Genomic DNA, 20,316 nt, shown 5'->3' with positions numbered 1-20,316 from the left:
TTCTCTCTCGAAAAAAATTCTCTCTTTCTCCTCCCTCTCTAACTTCTTTCTCTATCCGGTTCCACAATTTTATCCAAACAATAAAATTGTACAGATCAGCTTCTTCTCTTCTGCTACTTCTTCTCCCCCTCACACTCTCCACCTCTCCAGACCGCTTCTTCAAGCCATCATCGTCATCATCGCCTACAATCAAATCCACTGATTCACAATCCAAATACTTGATTTCGGACAAAAGGTCTACTTGGAGGAGACAGATCGACAAATTAGGGTAGTAGGGACCAGGTATACAATCGCAGATGACGTGACATACGGTGATGAACAAACGGTGGTGATGGAATAGAGCACACTTGCTGCTTGTAAATGGTAAGGCATAAAGGCGTGACATTTATCCCCTGTGGGCACACCTTTTGCAGATTGTGTTCAAGAGAGGTTTGGGTGGAAAGGGGTAATTGTCCTATATGCAATGGATATATCTTGGAAATTCCGAATATTTTTTAGGCTTGTTCATTTTAAAACCATGTTACTTATTGTTCACACTTCATAAGCAATTTTCAGATTCCTATAAAGAAATTATTTTTCTCTTTACCTATGTATTTTTCGTTCAGTTGTTTGGATAAAATTGTGGAACAGGATAGAGAAAGAGGTTAGAGAGAGAAAGAAATTTGAAGAGAGAGAAAAAATGGAAGGAAGAAGGAATAAATAGAGAGAGGCATATAAAAGTAATTTTATATTAAGTGGTTGAATTTTTTTGACTTTTTGACCGATCAAATCTGAGGTGGCACGTTGACTGAGCGTTGACCGGTCATTTTTACCGGCTGTATACCACAGTGGGAGGTCACCCCTAAGTACATATATATTAGTGTGACAAATTGAAGTTTGTACACCAAAGTGTGATTTAGGGTAAAGGTTGTACACCATAGATGAAATTTACCCCACATTTAGACCATAAACTATTTAAATTGATGAAATTTCACTCAATTTTGATGATTCCTTGGATCAACATTTATTGGTTCATTTTTTCTCTTATTTTTTTTCTTTCTTTTGACAACACTTGTACTGATTTTTTCTGAACTTCTTTTCATATTTGGAAACAATGTATAAACTATTATTTTGTTATTGTACTGATTTTTAAATTTTTTATTTTTTAATTACAAGACGAAATGCACTTATAAATTACAATTTGTAATTTAGTATAAAATATTATTTAGATTCTGATTTATTTAAAATATTAATATTTGACCACTAATTTATCATTTGGTCACATTTGGACCATATACTATTCAAATTGATGAAATTCTACTTAATTTTGATGAAGTCTTGATAAAATTGTTTCCTTATGATATGTGGTGATATTTTGACATATGAGCTTGACATGCCGTACGTTTTAAAGTTGATTTATCCAAATAATTAATGAAATTAAAACAAGAAAATAAATCTCTAAACTAAAATTTATCAAGTCTAGTTATCAAAATATCATCATATGTCAATAATTCTATTAAGTTTCCATCCAAATTGGATTGAAATTTCACCAATTGGGATAGTTCAGTGGCCAAATGATAAAATTTTGGATAGATCAAGCGCCAAATGACAAGATTCCTTGGATCAATTGATGCCCAACTAGTGATTTAAGCTTGTAATTCATAATAAATACGCGACTCAGCCAATTTTTAATCTCGAAGATAAATTCTTCTCTTTCTTTCCATAGAATCTTACGATTAGATTTGAGTTCAGCCGTCCAAGATTAATTTCCAGAAATTAATAATTTATCATCTGCTTGCTTCTCGCATGACTGGTGAGAAGAAACTTGATTTTAAATATATAAAAGAAAACTCGATTTTACATGTACAAAAGCAAGAAGAATAAGAAGAATAATAATTTCTTAACTTTATGTTATTATTATATGACATGAATTGTAGTTAATAATTTATTGATTTTACTATTTAATATTTATTATTTCTAAAATAGTAATAGTTTTAGATATGAAAAAAAATACACAATACGTCTAGAGCCTCCAAAATGCTGAAGACGGCTCTGAATAGATATAGAAGACTCTTCTTTAGACTTTATAAATTCCATTTCTCTGTTCTTTCCTTTTCGTTTTCTCTTCTCTTCTATTTATTTGTTCTTTTCAACTATCCTCTATAATATTCTTTCGCTGTCTTCAACTTTCTGCATCTAGAAGAAGAAGATGATTCTTTTGATACTGAATTCTTTGCTAATTAGTTTTATTAGGATTGCATTAGATTTGAATTTTAACTTTAGTGTTTGGTTGATAACTTGATATAATTTTTATTTGTATATTAAAATTGCATTTTTTTAGACTAATATTTAAAGTTAAATATGGTTAATATTTTATTTTATTTATAATATTTTGAATTTGAACCGAATCTTATGATTCGGCTCGATTCACAAATCCCGATTCGCAAAATGAGAATTCCGGATCACAATCGAATCTCAATTTAACAACTATGGATAAGATCTAAAAACACAACTGTCTTCCCCATATAAAGTATGAACTAGATTCCAATTACAAATTATATGTGTTCTCCTATCTGTTTTAGGGTTTTACTCAATGTTATCAGACCCGGACAGACTGGTCAGTTTGATCTCCAGTTTGGGTCTCTCTGATTTTCTTACACCTCTAGTGCGTGTTACAAGCTTGTTGCTTGTAACACCCAACCAATAGAGAGATTGTGTTTTCTGTGTTGCAAGTAAAGAATTGTTACCACTGTTAGTAACATGAAGTAAAAAAGTTGGGAAATTTAAATTTATTGCATCTGTTGGAGATTGTGATGCACGCATGTGTGAAAAGGCCCTAATAAAGTGTCTATTTCAAACTCTCTATATGGAGAGTCTTTTGTGGAACAAAGTGGCAGACAAAGTCTGCCATTCATTATAAAATATAATAAAATTTCTTTTTATTATTATTTATATATATACAGAAATCTTATTATTTTGTTTTTTAAACCTTTATTATTTTTACTTTATCAATGTGGCAGTTCATATATCTAACTGATGTTACAACCATTATTGTTGCTCTTAATTCTCAACGAACCGGGCTGGATTGGGGTCAAATTGGCATCGACGCCCTAAGTCAAAAAGAAAGGAACCTAAAAAAGTAGAAGGACAGAAATCTAAAATAAAAAAACAAACTTAGACAGAACCCTAAATTAGAAACTAACATCAACGCCTTCTACTTCTTCCTCTGCTCTTCGATCGTCCCCTTCTCATTCTTCCATTGCTCTTTAATTTCAAGCTCGATTCTTCTGTTTATCTATTATCTATGAGTTATGAAATGTGTTTTTTTTGCAGTCTAGGGTCCAGTTGGAATTTTTGTGTTGGCTCTTTTACATGTCTCCTTCAATTCCTCTAGATATCCAAATTCTTCTCAATCATGTCAACAGACAGACAAGTAGTGTTTTAGATTTATTTGAGAGGGTAGAGAAAGAGAAAATTAGAGATGATGTTTATAAAATTGAAGATAATGATTTCTAGAACTTGTGCACTACTTTGTGTAATCTATAAATATATGTACTTTGTTGGCAGAGTGCATCAGTTGATTATACGCATATAATTCATAAAAATTTATTTATTACTTTATTCAGTCCGACTAATCCGAGTCATTTTGTTGAACCAAGCGACCCAACTACAAAGCTTGGTTGGTGTCTGATATTGACAACATTGGTTTTACTACATGTTTCTCCCTTGCTAGTTCTTATGTGAAACAACTCCGCCAAGTACAACCACTTAATTAATCCGTTTCTTTCTTTCAAATCTTATCAGTGAAAAATGAATGTCTGATGAAGAACTTAAGAGAGAGGGTGTTTAGAATACAAAAGACTGTGATGCAAATGCTCAAGGATAGGGGTTATTTGGTTGGAGAATTTGAGATCAATATGTCAAAGGAGCAGTTCATGTCAAAATACGGTGATAACATGAAAAGGGAAGATCTTGTTATCCACAAATCAAAACACAATGATTAGGTGTCCATGGACTATTTTCGGATCAATTCATGTATGCCACTCATCGATGCTGAAAACAAGCTACTGTTTTAATGGCTGGTAGTCCTTTGGATTAATAGTTTTGTTCCCCTGAACCTGAAAAGGACCTTGTTTATTTTTCCACCATTAGTCAATGTAATTACCACATTCTTATTTTGGACATGACATCATGAAAGCTTTGTTATAAGTTTTCTGTATTTACTTGCATCCTTCTGCTTTTAACATAAATGTGTAAGTAACAACTTAGTATTTTCATATTGAATTTGCATTAATATGATGTAATCAAGTCTCCTGTTTTTTTTTTTTTTTATATGAAGACATCTCTAGAAAAAAGTACACAAATTGTGTTTGATATAGTATCTAACGTTTTGGATCTCTCTCTACATCTTTATGTATCACTGGGATTCTTTTGCTAATTACTGTCATGGCATATGTTTGTACAGATTTATGTTTTCTTTCCTGAAGAACCGAAGGTTGGTGTCAAGACAATGAAGTCTTATACGAATCGCATGAAGTTAGAGAATGTTTTCAGAGCAATCTTAGCTGTTCAACAGAATTTGACTCCTTTTGCTCGAACATGTATAGCTGAGATTGCCTTGAAATTCCAATTGGAATAAATTGATTCCAACTGGAATTTCGAGGCAATCTCAGCTATATATGTTCGAGCAAAAGGAGTCAAATTCTACTGAACAACTAAGATTGCTCTAAAAACATTCTCTGAATTCATGCGATTCGTATAAGTCGTCATTGTCATGACACCAACCTTTGGTTCTTCAGGAAAGAAAACATAATATAACATGACAATAATTAGCAAAAGAATCCCACCAATAGACAGTGATACATAGAGATGGAGATGTAGAAAGAGATCAAAAACGTCAGTTACGTACTATACCAAACACAATTCCACAAGTGTGAAATCCGTGTACTTCTTTCTAGAGATCTCTTCATAAAAATCATATCAAAGAACAGGAGGCATGATTAAATCATATTAATGCAAGTTCAATATGAATACACTAAGTTGCTACTTATACATTTGTGTATAAATTAATTATGTTAAAAGAAAAAGGATGCAAGTAAATACAGAAAATTGTGTAGATCACTTATAACCAAACTAACAAATCTTTTATGATGTCATATCCGAAATAAGAATGTGGTAATTGATCACATCGCCCTTAATGACCATGTAGTATTTGTTCATTCACCGTTAGATCTAGGCTTATTAGAATCACATGGTAGAGATTCAAAGCATCCTAAAGCTTAGATTTAATAAGCCTAGATCTAACGGTGAATGAAAGGTCCATGTAAACATGGATGATTTGACCGATGGTGGAAAAATAAACAAGGTCTTTTCAGATTCAGGGGAACAAAACTATTAATCCAATGGTTGCCGCATCTGTGAGTGACATACATGAATTGACCCAAAAATAGTCCATGAATACCTTATTAGAGCTATCATTGTGTTTTGATTTGTGGATAAAAAACTCTTCTCTTTTCATGTCATCACCGTATTTTGACATGAACTGCTCCTTGACATGTTGATCTCAAATTCTCCAACCAAATAACCCCTATTCTTGAGCATTTGCATCAAGGTCTTTCGTATTCTAATCAGCCTCTTAAGTTCTTCATCAGACAGAGTCATTTTTCACTAATAAAATTTTAAAGAATAAAACGAATTAATTAAGCGATTGTGGTTGGCGTAGTTTCACATAAGAACTAACAAGAGAGAAATAAGTAGCAAAACCCTAAATCAGATAAGAGAGCGCATATAATTTGTAATTAGGTCAGACTTTAACATATATATGGGGAGGGCGGTTGTGTTTTTGGATCCTATTCAATTTAGGAATCAACTCTATTAAGGTCTATTTTAGGTTTTTGAACTTATACAATAAAAAATATTTGCAACGGACACAATTGAATAGTATAAAAGAATTTTTTTAAATTGTGTATATATCCTCTGGCCAAAAAGTTTAAAACTAAATTCATATAATTCTTTTCATATTCTTTTTCATTAATTAATAGTTTCCTCTTGCCAATTTACGAAATTTTAGAATGGTACGGGACTAAACTGGTCTTGAAGCATTTTGATGATGACGCGTCATCATCACGGCTGACGTATCACCATCTGAGTGGTCCAGAATAGTTCGAAAAGCAAATAGAACCGAAATAAACCAAACCGAACAAAGCTCTTCTTCTCATACCGAACAGAAGTATAGTTTGATTTGGTTCAGGTGAAAACAGAAATTGATTTCTTAAAAATAAAAAACGGAATGAGATGCTCTTAGAAACTCGAGAAAGAAAAAACAAAAAGACATGCACTTTCCAAGAACCAGTCCAATCTATATAGCTATCAACCACCATATGCAATGAGATTCTCTTAGAAACTCCAGGAATGAGAAAACGAAAATAACACAGCTTAATTGTAAAGCTAGATTTTGTCCTCTTATCATTTTCAAGAGTTGAACACAGAAGCTTTCCATAGACTCTACTCTATCATCAAATTAATTGTAAAGCTAGATTTTCTCCTCTTACCATTTTCAAGAGTTGAACATAGAAGCAAGAACCCAGAAAAATCATTTCATCAACGCTATTCAAATATTATTTTCCATAGACTCTACTCTATCATCAAATTAATTATCACTTAGTTTAAGCTTTAGCTGATGATAAAAATAATTTCATTTTTATCTTACGTGGTTTATTATTAGTTTATCATCAACTTCCTTTCCAATTTAAGTCTAAAACTAGGGACTTCCCTATCCGAAAGGATATTCTTTTTGTTAAGAAATCATTAATGTTCTCAATAATTTCACTGATAACCTCCGTGTATCATAACGATACACTAAATCACGTTCATCTTCAAAATAAACAAAAGCAAAACTTGCAATAACATTACCAAATGAGAATTGAATTAGACATTGTTGAAACATTCTTTTCTTTTGAAAGTTGAAAAGTTATCATATCTATTATTACTCACAACTAAATCCTAAATGCTGAAAATAGATGGAACATAAGCTCTGAAATTCTGCTCTAAGTAAAAAATCCAATCTCTTATCTATAAAATATCATTCCAGTTGATTGATATCACATAAGCTCTGAAATTCTGCTCCATCACAAAGCCAATTCTCACATAACACCCAAAGCTTCCCTTATCATGTTCATGAAGCATTCATAAAGTGAAACACCTCCCTAATTACCATGGGGCCAATCACAACTTACTCTTGAGACATTATCAAAATATGCAGAAAGAAAGGGATAGTCATAGCATTCACTTACCAGTTCATTATCAAAAAGAAATTCTGCTTTGGTTTTCCACTATATATACGTCCCAAGACAGGCCCGAACTACTTCACTTGCACAAACAAAGGCTAACTGACTACTACTCCTTTTAGAGGAAAAATTATGGTTAAAGCAAAATACCAAATTGATAGGCAGGGTTAAAGCAAAATAACAAATTGAGACATTTTACAAGCAGCACAACACATTGAGACATTCTCTCTTTTTCAGCATCAAGATGCATGACCTGAAATAGGACATTAAATGTCAATCCCTTGACACATAACCTCAATATGAGGAAAAGGCGAAACCTGAAGCCAGGGATATGGATCAATTTAGTTTCAATTTATGCCAATTCACAAATGCAAACACATCATCATGTTTAATTTCTGTGGTAGCAACAAACATAATGAAAAATATTACCTTACTGAACTTCTGATATGTAGGCCAAACGCCAAATTCAGAACGGTGATGAACTTCTGTGAAGCGATGTGAGCGATCGTAGATCGGGATGAAAGGAAAGCGAGTCAATCGGGATGATGAAGGGAAGGGAAGGGAAGGGAAGTAGTCTATCGGCTGGGTAGTGGGCAGGATGAGAAAAGGTTTTGTTTGTAAGGGTTTTTTTTTTCTTTTGTTTTTGTTAGGTTTTTTTTTTTGTTTTTTGTGTGTGAATGTTTTTGCTAGGTATTTATATTAGAGGTAAAGAGTTTAAATTCTTTATCGAATATTGATTGACCATTGACTATATTGAATATTGCATATTGACCCATTGACTATGATTGTTTCCTAATTTATACTATGTCACCTCATTATTCCCATTAGTATTTTTCCTTTTAGAATAAGGGCCTGTTTGTTTTACCTACTGTTTGTTTTTGCTGTTTACTGTTACGGCTTGCTGTTTGTTGTTACGGTTTGCTTTTGCTGTTACGGTTTACTGTTTGCTGTTCGCTGTTGGAAAAGACTGATTTTCCAAAAAGCAGAGATTCTCTGCTTTTGTAAAAAGCTGCTTTTCGGGTGTAAAAGGCAAACAGGAGATCACTAACCAAACACCTAATACTGCTTTTCAGATATAAAAGGCAAACATGATATAATTAACCAAACACCTAAAACTCTCCTTTTGAAGTGAAAATGCAAAAATGAGCATGAAAATGAGCAACCAAACACTCTCTAAATCTAAAATATTTTAGGCTTTGGGCCCGCTATTGGTGGCATTACCACTTCTCTATCAGTACTCCCTCCAAGATAACTAGTCTTGTCCTCAAGACTGAGATCGAGAAACTATAACTACGGATGGCAGTAGAGTCTTCCCAAATTGCTTCTTCTTCTAGTTTAAATTAAAGACTCTCCATATTGGTCCATAGTACGATGAGCAAGAATGGACTTAGGAAAATAAAAGTCAGCAGGGTCCATCTTTAAATCGGAGGGAAGTGTAGCCTCAATTTGCTGAGAAGAAACAACTTTCTTTAATTGGGAAACATGGAAAACAGGGTGAATCCTTGACTCTTACTGAGAGAGTGAAGAAACAACTTTCTTTAATAGGGGGACTTAGATTATTTTATCTTAGCTTTTAGCGAAAGATGGAAGAATTCTCTGGGAGGTGCTAGTAGCATCTTGTGTCCTTATTATTTCATTTTCTTCTCTTTTTCTATCTCACTTTATCCTACATCTCAAGTTTCTCTCATTGGTCTGACCTGCCGGATCAGCTAAAAGGCGGGAAAAAAACTGATACAACAACGGAAACTCGTAATCAAACCCAAACCCGTTTGGATGCTCATGAGGCACATATTCAGAGCTTACAGAATGATGTTCATAATTTACAGATTAAAGTGCAGGATGTCAAAAGTGTTGTCGATGCAGAAAAAGTTCAACAGATGCATTCAGAACTTTCATGATGGATTGAGTAAAGAACAGAGGAGAGAGATTGGGAGACGGTGCTCCCCATAAATCTCCACAACCTTCTTCTTCTGGAGACAATCTCAAGAGAGAAAACGATCAATTCCGATTAGCTGCTAAAAAGGTCAAGTTGCCTGAGTTCAATGGGTACGATCCTTGTGGATGGATTTCTAAAGCTGAAACATATTTCGAAATTCATGAAACTCCATCAGATATGCAATTCTGATTGGCTAAGTTGAGTATGATTGGTGTGGCTCAACATTGGTTTGCTCTGGTACAAAAGGACCATGCTTCACTAGCTTGGGAACAGTTCACAATCGAGCTCCTCCGGTGATTTTTTTTCCGCCTTTTAGCATATCTGTTAGTTCGAACCAATGATGGAAACTCGTAATCAAACCCAATCGAGTTTAGATGCTCATGAGACACAAAGTCAGAGCTTACAGAATGATGTTCATAATTTACAAATTAAAGTGTAGGACGTCAAAAGTAAGAACAAAAAATAATTAAAAAAACTGGGGTGATATCGGTTCATGGTGGACTGCCGGTTTTCGATTTAATTCCATTCTTTGAGAATTAAGAAACTCAGTGAGATTTAGAGCGGAGATTTGGCCGGTTTTCAATTTGACCAATCTGATCCGAGTCTAACACATTGCAAATAAGTAGCATGTTATTTAAAAAAATAAAAATAAGTTTTACATAAATAATAAAGTTTTATGGATGTTCATGAGATTGTTAGTCTACCCTTTAAAAAGTTAAAGAACCCTAGACTGCAATCTGAAAATAATCTATTAATACATAATAGGCCTAATATATAAATAACCTCCTGAATTTGTTCAAATATTGCAACTGTCCCCCTCAACTTTCAATTGTAACAACTTACCCCTTAAACTTGTCCAATTGTAAAACATAACCCAAAATTGGAAATTTTTTTACTCCGTATTTGAAGCAACCGTAAAAAAGATTTCCCGGATTCGTATCACGCGAAAGATCTGATTATCATACTCCACGAGTGTTGCAGATTTTGTATTTCACGTGTTCCTTCAATTGTGGTCCATGTCAGTAATTTGGGGTTGTGTTTTACAATTGGACAAGTTTAAGGGGTAAGTTGTTACAATTGGATAAGTTTGAGGAGTAAGTTGTTACAATTGAAAGTTGGAGGGGACAGTTGCAATATTTGGACAAGTTCATGAGGTTATTTGTGTATTAGGCCTACATAATAATCATCTATTCTTGTCCAATTGCATCAATAACCTTATATTTCCAATAGAATTTGTTGGATGCAGAAAATTAGAAACACACCTTGCCACGTGTTAAAAAGAAAATTATACAAAAACAAATAATTAGAAACTTTTGAAAGTTCGCAGAGCAGTGAAAGTTTTGAGGTTATTAAGAACGGATTTGGCATTGTTTTTCAAGACCCTAAAAGTAAGTTTTTCAATTTTCTCAGTTCAAAGCAATGTTATCAGATTTGGATCGGACCAGCCGGTTCGACCGGTCGAATCGGGAACCGGTCTGATTTTCAGTCCGAGCTACACTGGTTTAAAGGATGTATAAAAAACCGGAGTGAACCGGGTCAACCCGGTGAACCGGCCTGACCCCGGTTATCTGAGAAATGAAAAAAAAAATTTAACGGAAGTCCGACGCATCACACTTAGAAGTAGGGAAAAGGAGGACAACAAATCAGTATGCAATGGATGAAAAACACCATTAGAATATCTCACTCAGAAGTAAGAAAAAGAAGCAGATTCGGGCGAGGAAAAGAAGCAGATTCCGGCGAGCTCTCCTTGATTAGCTACAGAGAAAAGAAATCTACTCCATGAGGTGGAAAAACGTTATACCATGTTATATTCATATGTGTACAAGAATACATCAGCTCTCTTTCTTAACCCTCTCTCTATCATTTTTCCAATCAATTTTTATGGAAAGAAGACAAAAATTATGGAAAGAAGAAGAAAAGAGGAAAGTATGGATGGACTGATATTTTTTTTTTTATTGAGAATAGCAAACTTTCCTCTTTCCCAAGAATAGAGTAATTTTAATTTTTTTTTTTTAATTAAAGGATGGAAATGGAGTATTTTAGTAAAAAAAATTACAAATTAAATATTAGTTTATCTAACACTAACTACTCCTTTGTTACGGAAATAGAAAAAAGATGGATTTTATTAAGTTTAATTTATTTATATATATAAATAATTTATAATTATAATTTATTTCGGATATAAATAATTTATATAAATAATTTTGAACTAATTATATATATTTAATATATATTATTTATTTATTTCGTCATCCAGTTCGACCAATCCGAGCCATCCAATTCGATCAAGTGACCCGTGACCCAATTATAAATCCAGTTTGATGTCCGGTCCGGTTCTGATAACATTGGTTAAAAGCATTGTTTGATAAATGCAGAATTGCTTTCGCTAAAAGTTAGGAAAGCTGGAAAGGTTGTGGTAGAGTGGTAAAAGCTCATCCTCCCTTAACCAAAGGTCCAGGTTCGATCCTTGTCTTTGGGAATGGAAGAATTTCTGTAGCCAGCAGTCTCACCCATAGAGGTGCAAACCATCTACGAAAGTAAATAGCCACTGCTGTCGGCGTTGGATACACTTACGAACCAAAAAAAAGTTAGGAAAGCTGGAAAGATTGTTTTTATGAAAAGCTGCCATTTGTAGCTTTTGGAGAAAATAGTTGTCACAACTTATCAAGAAAGTTGACATTAAAAAAAATTCAAACAAAATATACATAACTTTTAATGTAATCTAATATTATATATTTTTTATTTAACTTTTAGAACTTTTATAGTGTCTTTTACCAGACACTCATCAACTTTTTCCCACAGTAATTTTCCTCACAACTGATTATGTTGGTCACAGCAATGTCAAACCAACCTTGAGTACAATTGAACAAGAATATGGTATTATTCAACACTTTTGAATGTTTGAGAGAGGGGGGAGTTGAAGTTTTGAGCGAGGTACAAAGGACAATATATATATTAAGCCTAAAATGTAATTTGTCCTTTCCTTTTAAATTTTATTTAATTTAATTTGACCATTGAGTAGAACATAGAAAAAAAAACTAAAGAGATTAGAAATAAAATTCAAGGACTATATACTTATTTTTAAAAATTACAGTGACTAACTAGTGTAATATATAAAATTTAAGAACTATATACTTATTTTTAAAAATTACAGTGACCGGCTAGTGTAATATATAAAATGAAAACCGGAAACGCATTTTCTATTTTCAGTATTTACATAAACGACCTTAGAAAAAGAAAAAATCTAAGTTAGTGGCCTCATAACTTTTCATGATTCTCAGCCTCCTACAAGTATCAATAAGTATCATACAACAAGAATTTCATATAAAATGTTGAAGGAAATGCTTTGTTATAAAATAGGTAATATGGCTCTTCCAAGACACAGCTGATAGCTCCCATTTATATAGGGTTTTTAGGATTAATTTAGATTGTTTTATCTTAGTCTTTAGTTAATTTAGATGTTAATTTGGTAGTTTTTAGTCAAATTACGTATTTTCCATTATTTATGGCGTTTTCTGTATTTTCAGGTGTTTTTTAGGACTATTTGAGCATTCCCGAACCAGACCGAGCCTTTTGGAGCAATTTCGGACAATTCAGGGATCGTCGGAGCACTTTTGGGACTCGCCAGGGACCATTAGAGCATATTTCGGAAGCCCATGGACCAAAACAGATAAAAACCAGAGTTCTGCCCTATTTTGGCACTTGTCTCGACGAGACACAAAAGCGTCTCGGCGAGACAAGGCCTGTCTCGACGAGACACTGCCTGTCTCGACGAGACGAGGCGGGAGAGGCGCAAAAACGCCTCTCCCTTACTGGAATGTCGAATTATTATGCCCAAAAAGCCCTTTTTAATATAGAAAACGACCTTTGTACCCCCGGAGACATTAGGTTTTCTCCCTAACTCTATAAATAGGGAGCTAATCTTCATTATTCGGGGGACGGATTCAATAGGGAGCCGTCGTAATGTAGAATTTTAGCTTTTTATTTCCTTGCTTTCTAGATTAGGTTTACTTTCAGTATTTATTTCTTTCAAGAACAATTGATGGGAGAAGCGCTAGATCTTCTATTGTGTAATTGAATCAGACAAACGGGTTCTAGATTTCTTCTCTCTTACCCTTTTATCTTTTACTTTTATAATCTATTGAAGCTCTTTTTCCATTGTTCCTATTGTCCTTTCGCTATGATTGGTTTGTCTATGAACTGATCCCCATCCAATCTGGGATGGGGATGAGATTGATTGTATGATTATGTATGATTAGGGATCCAGGGTTTATATGATTGCTATTGATTGATTGATTTATGCATGCTTAATGCATTGAGACCGACAGGAGATAGGATTATAGATAGATATGAGACCGACAGGAGATTATCTAGTCTGAATTTGTATGAATTGACCTCGCTAGGACACTAGGAGTGCGGCTTCGTGCATGGGCTACGGCTTTAGTCTTAATCACCATAGAATCTAATGCTTTGCATGACCTAGGTTATATTGCCTAACCAAGCTATTAACCAAATGCATGTAAATAGGTTATATGGATATTGATCACGTTCATATTTGTTGTTAGGGTGATTACCGTCAAATAGATAGCAAAAATACAAATCTGAACTCCCTAAACCCATACATAGGATTCAATCAAAGGATTCCTCAGCCTAGGTTGTGCCATACATTAATTCACCTTCTACCATGTCAATTGTTCCCTCTATTTTGTTTCTTTATTGTTTTCAATTCCTTTAAATTAGTTATTCACAAACCCAAATCTTTATCCAACCCTCTAAACAATTAGATCATTCTAGGTAGATTTACTAGTTATAACAAATAGTCTTTGTGGTTCGATCTCGTGCTTAGCACAATATTACTTGTTGCGATAGGATACACTTGTCCTATTAAATGCTATATATTTTACGAGCATCAACAGCCTGGAGAGCGTTCACAAATTGCGAAGGTACATAGCCTCCAAATAGTAGGAGTACTATAATGATTTTTATAATATTGATAGTGAATATTTATTTTAAGAGTTAAAAATTACAAGCTATTTTAACAAAAAGGCTTAATACATCATCCGTTCCGAAACTTTTAAAGTGCCCTGAAAACCTCATAAACTTGCTTAAAATGTCTCCATAGCCTTCAACTTCCTTAAAATGTAATCAATTAATCACTCGGTTGCGAAAAAAGTAAGTTGTGTGTGAAAGGTGTGTTGCACACGCCTTAGAATGTTATTACATAATCTACATAATAGATTAAAACATATTGAAAATGAAGTTCTTACTTACTCATTTGTAAAACATGTCATTTCTCATATTAGAACCTTATACTTCGACCTTAGTCGTTTTACTTTTCCAATGCACATGCAACACACCTTTAGCATGCAACTTAAATTTTTTTTTTTTTTTGCAACCAAATGATTAATTGACTGTATTTCACCCAAATTGGGAGGCTATTTGGACATTTTATGCAAGTTGAGAGAGCTACCGGGACACTTTGAAAGTTTAGGGGGCAATCAAGCTTTTTGGACAAATTCAAGGGACAAACACGGGTGCTTATTAAACTCTTCTCATAAAATCTTAGTTTTGGAATCACACACTCAGTTAAATCGAGAAATGGTTTGTTTCTCAAACGTCTCAATCTTTCGTCCCTCGACTACGTTTACTTGAGGACAAGTAAAACTTTAAAGTCCGATGAGGTTGATAGGGACGATTTATCTCTATCTTTTAGGGTGAATTGCAGTTTATTTTTGAGCTAATAATGACGTTTAATGATTAGTTCTTCGTATATTTCAATAAATCAACAAGATGTAATAAAATGTGCACTTTTAGTTAAATTTAATCATTTTAAATCTTGTTTCTTTATAAATAAAGTAAATAAATAAATCAAGTCATACTGAGTTCAATGATTGTATTTTACAGGACGCAAATTGCAAGAGACAAACGAAAAACATAGAAGAGACGCATTACACGCCATATGAAAGGAAAAAAATACTCTTCCAAAGTCAACACGGTGTGTGGAAAGTCAACACAACATGTGGATGTGAAGGGGACAAGACGTCGCGTCAATGAAGACATTTTTGGAGATGTCCCCTAGTGAACAGGCATCCCACACGGTGTGTGGGAAGCCCCACACAATGTGTGGGGAGCCTGAAACAGCCAACATCAAAAATTTCCGTCCAGATCTGCAGTCCCCGAAACCCACACAGCGTGATGGAATTCGACATGGCGTGTGGATCCTGAGTCAATGCTTTCACTCGATGTTTTAAAACAGGAACTGTGTCTGGTCTCTCCATCCCCAAGTCAACACGGCGTGTGGCAACATTTTTTCAGCACTAGTGTGTGAACGAACCAAAGACATTATAATTTACGATTGTACCCTGAGCTTGATTTTTTGTATAAATAGGATTGCTTGGCACTCAATTAGACATGCATTGTCTTTTTTTTTTTTCTTCCAATCACTGCTTCTTAACAATAGCACACGGGGTTTCAAAAATTTATTTCACAACTTATCTCTTAACAATGATGGGGATAAATTACTAATTTATCCATTTGATTATTTGTGGAGAACAGATTTAGTCTTTATGTATAAAGTGTACAATTTCAAGTCTAAGACTATGAAATGATGCAATTTTAAACTTTATTAATGGAAGATGAATTCTTTTTCATTAATAGAATATGTGCAATAGAATGCTAGATGTAGAAGGTAGTTAGAACATGAAATTACACATGAAAAAATCTCATCTTCTTCCATTAATAAGGTCTAAAATCGCATCATTTGATAAATGTTAGCGTTAAGATTGCATTGTTTTGTACGTGAGAGCTAAATTTGTCCTTGCTTAGTAAAATTTGTACATTATCCCACAATAATATAGTTGCTAACTGCTTCGTTCTTTTTAAATTACCCAAAAGCTTGAGTTTTATTTAGTTCTTCTTGGTCCAATCAAGAATTAATTAAATTTATATTTACTAAATTTAAATTTGTAAAGAAAATGAAGCATGAGAGCTGCCTAAAACCTCCAAAATACTGGAGTTGCCCCTGCTACCGTTTTGAGTAGGGTCATAGATTGGAGATTCAAAGGCTTCTAGCAGGAAGATTACTGATTTTAAGATCTTACGAAAATCAGCCACCATAGTGGATAAGGGTGTGCATCGGTACAAAACCGAACCGAACCGAAAAAACCGAATACTGAAATGATCAAAATAATTTACACCTACACTGAATCGAATAATAGGTAAAACCGAACCGAAATATACGGTTCGGTTCGGTTTAAACCGAACAAACCGAATTAAGTTAAAAATAACAAATAAAAATCACTATATTTTCTCATTAAATTTACCTCAACAACAAAAATTGAAATATTTCCAAAATATATCTATATTGGGTTATTATCTCAACAATAATAAAAAAATAAACTTGTATAATCAAATATATATGTGTATATATATATATATATATAAATGTAAAATATGTGTAATTCGATACGGTTCGGGTTTTTTACATTTTCTGTCAAACTGAACTGAATCGAATACCGAAATACACTTAAAATTAAAACCAGTACCGAACCGAATTATTAAAAAAACCGAACTGAAAAACTGAATTCATCCGATTCGATTCAATATGCAGTTTAAACCGAACGGATGCACACCCCTAATAGTGGAGCGCAGTTATCAGGAAGAGAGGCGTGCTCGAACCGGCAATTCAGGGTTTCAACCAAACAGGACCTATATCTTTTTCACGAATATAATTTTATCTATTCCATTTTATTTCTATATTGTTTATTTCAATATTGTTTATTTCAATCAATGTAAAGACATAATCTTTAAGTAAATGAAAGAAGTTCTTTTTCTCTACAAACTAGAACAGAGACAATCCTACAACTTCTACTTCCTATTCTTCGTCTTTCTCGGTTTGCAATCTATCTTGACGCTTAGGAGTGGCTGGACTGCGTTGAACTGCCCGGTTCTGGGCCTCCTGTGGCACCAACTGGTAAACGAAGGATAAAATCATCTGATACCCGCATAAAAAATACTTCCCATCTCTGCTTTTGGGCGCTTAGTTTCAATTTGTGTAATCCCAACCGCACCGATACGGCTTAACCTTCAGTTATCCACAGATGCTACTTTGAAACAACTTGAAGGGGACCGCCCAGGAGTGACGGAAGCGCTTGATCAAAGACATACGCAGAGTGGTCTCCCTATAAAACAAAATGAAAAGACCGGGTGGGTGGGCACTAGCGTACTAGACTCATGGCCTAGTGAATTGTGATTGCTAGCAAAAACTTGGAACTAACATATGGGAATCCATCTCAAAAAGGATTTTATCAAAATTGAGGTCATTAAAACAACTACTCGCTCCCTGAAAATCCAGAACCTCTACAGTGAACACATTCAGCAGACTTGAAAATCGCACACTATAAACACACAAAAACCTATCATTGTCATCCCTTAGGAGGATCATCACCTGGTCCAAGTAGAAGGACAAGAAAGAGATTTTTGGTTTTATTGCTCCACGCTCGTCAAGCTAACTTTGCTTTTTGGGAGGTGAAACAGCGGTACACATTCGGTACGTGTATCGTTCAAGTTGACAAAACAAGAAGCATCAAAGTTACACTTTAACCATTGGGAAGGCAAAGAAGGCGGATTAGAGCAGAGATTCCACAAGATATCTAGCACTTTACAAATATCATATCTGAAATAAGAGGAAATAATATTCTCTAGCCAATAAATAAATGCAGCTTGAAAGTCATCTCTTCTATTGCTGGTGTTTGACAAACTCCAAACAAAACTAGCAAAGTCACACGCAACTAGAGTGTGATTCGTATCATCATGATGGGAATGACACCAAGGATCAACCTCGGTACACTTACGGATATAGTGAATATACACAATTTTCCTTCAGCCCCTCGCAATATTTTGCCTCAAAAATTATGAAAGAACAGAGAAACCACCCTTCTACTGTTACTAAGTTATAATGCATATTTTGAACAGATTTTGCTAATGAAACAAGCAAGGTCAACTGCAAACATCAAACCCGAGCTAACAAGAGGAAAAAAAATCCAAAATCAAAAGAACTGCATATAACCGTTATTAAAGAGGCAAGATCCCAGTATATACAAGCACAAAAGAGGCAAAATTCAAGCAATACAGATAAACAAGAGAAGGCTAATTAACATGAATCCAGTAGCTGGAAAAAACAAGTTCAGAGACTTAGACAAACAAATTTAAGCAATCAGAAACTATCTTGGACTTGCTTCTGGTCGACAGGAAGACTTTTCTATCACAAGAGGATGGTCTTTATGCATCCACATCCACATCCACAATCCAACCGACGCACAAGAAAATCATTCAAGGTTGAAAGCACAGCAATAGGCATTATTCTTTTCCAACGTATTTTCTGCATTAGAAAGAAAATATCTGCAATCATATCTACCTGTAAAGCTACAGCAAGAAAATCCATGTCAGCACCTTTTTTCCGGGTTCCAAATGGAGGATTCATCATAACAGTATCAACAATTTGACCTGAAAGAGTTTTCAAAACCATCACATGAAGACATGGAATCAAAAGCCAACACCAAGTGAACAAAGTACATCATCATATATTATGGATAACAAATGAAATTTTCGCTCATTTTGTTACCTCTCAATTCTAAGTTACTGATGTCGCACTGAACAAAATTTATGTCCAACTGCAGGTTCAACCATTTAGCAAGCAAGTTATGTAGCATTTGAAGAAAAACCGACAAGAAATCAATCAGCATTTCAGAACCACATGAACATGAACATGCAGGCTAAGAGCCTGTGGTTTCTGCCAAAAATCTATACTAGAAAATAATCGAATCCATACATACAACGATTTACCAAAAGAAAGAAAGAAAAAACACCTCAAGTTCCTCTGCATTTAATGGTGCTATCTCCAGAGATTCAGCATCAACATCAATGCCGAGAACCTGTCTATTGCAAATTGAATACAAAGTGATAAGAGATAAAATGCAACACTATGTTGCACGGAAAATGAAACGGACACCAGGAAACATAATTTCTAAAGCCTAGTCTTCAAAAGACTAACAAAGAAAACGGAAATGGAAACGCGGAAACGCTAATGAACAGGAGTTTTTGTGCAACATAGATGCAACCATTCGGATAAGCATTCAAACACTACTCTCAGCATACAGATGAAACTCACAAAAACTGAAACTCACACTAAACTTGTACAAAACGTTTCGAGCCATGTTTCCATAAAAAAGGGCGGCCCGGTCGCACTACGCGTCCCCGCTGAGCGAGGGTCCGGGGAGGGGTCCCACCACAAGGGTGTACTGGGGGCAAGCCTTCCCCTGCCAATTTATTTGGCAAGAGGCCGCTCCTAAGACTCGAACCCGTGACCTCTTGGTCACACGACAACAACGTTTACGAGTCATGTTTCCATAATTTAAAAAAATTGAAAATTCATTTCTTAGGATGTAATGTAATGTACTTTTAGAAATAGATCAACACTTATTCACGTTTTTGAGGTTAGCTAACATAAGCTACTAGAGCATCTCCAATAGGGTGACATGACTCTCTAAATTGTCAAATTTAACTAGCCATTTAGAGATGGAGCATGACATGACTCTCTAAAATATATAGCTAGGCTAAATTTGGCTAGTCTAGCTATTTCTATTTTTTTATTCATCCTCTCTCTTTCTTCTTTGTTTATTTTTTCTCTTTCTTTTTACGTTTAATGATAAAATAATCAAATAGAGAGCAAATAGCTATCATGGTTGGAATAAAACATAAATTTGGCTAAAGTTAGAGATGCTATTAGGATATCACAGCCAAACTGACTTCAAAAACAAACACATAAGGGAGAAGATGCAACTCACTCTGCACCTAAAAGAGCTGCTGCAGCACCCAATGTTCCACATCCACAACCGAAATCTGCCACTACCTTGGGGTCGGAGCTAGGTCAAAGGAAGAGAGAGGAGAGGAAGACCTTGGGGTTAGTGAACTGTTCAAGATGGCCTAAAAAGCTTTCTAATTGCTTCAGCTTCATCTTTCTTTCTTCCCCAAACAAGGAAAGATAGATTAGAACATTGTTCGGCTAAATCCCCTTTCTCCTCTTTTTCTTTTATAGGATGCTTGGTGCTTTCCATA

General features: G+C 34.5%; 1 long non-coding RNA gene and 1 pseudogene across 2 annotated transcripts; both read right to left on the bottom strand.

The window, feature by feature from the left end:
• Positions 1–7,026: 7,026 nt before the first annotated feature.
• On the bottom strand, positions 7,027–7,929 carry LOC136201918 (uncharacterized). Of its 2 annotated transcripts, none has more exons than XR_010674187.1 (2): positions 7,695–7,929; positions 7,027–7,582 (listed from the first exon to the last, which is right to left on the bottom strand). It is a non-coding gene; the product is annotated as an uncharacterized lncRNA (long non-coding RNA). The 2 variants fall into 2 exon arrangements; XR_010674186.1 differs by having other exon boundaries at positions 7,027–7,518.
• Positions 7,930–18,232: 10,303 nt separating this feature from the next.
• On the bottom strand, positions 18,233–20,215 carry LOC136202692 (uncharacterized; annotated as a pseudogene).
• Positions 20,216–20,316: the final 101 nt, after the last annotated feature.

Source organism: Euphorbia lathyris, chromosome 8, assembly GCF_963576675.1.
Source record: "Euphorbia lathyris chromosome 8, ddEupLath1.1, whole genome shotgun sequence".
NCBI lineage: Eukaryota > Viridiplantae > Streptophyta > Magnoliopsida > Malpighiales > Euphorbiaceae > Euphorbia > Euphorbia lathyris.
This window is presented reverse-complemented; position numbering and strand designations above follow the sequence as displayed.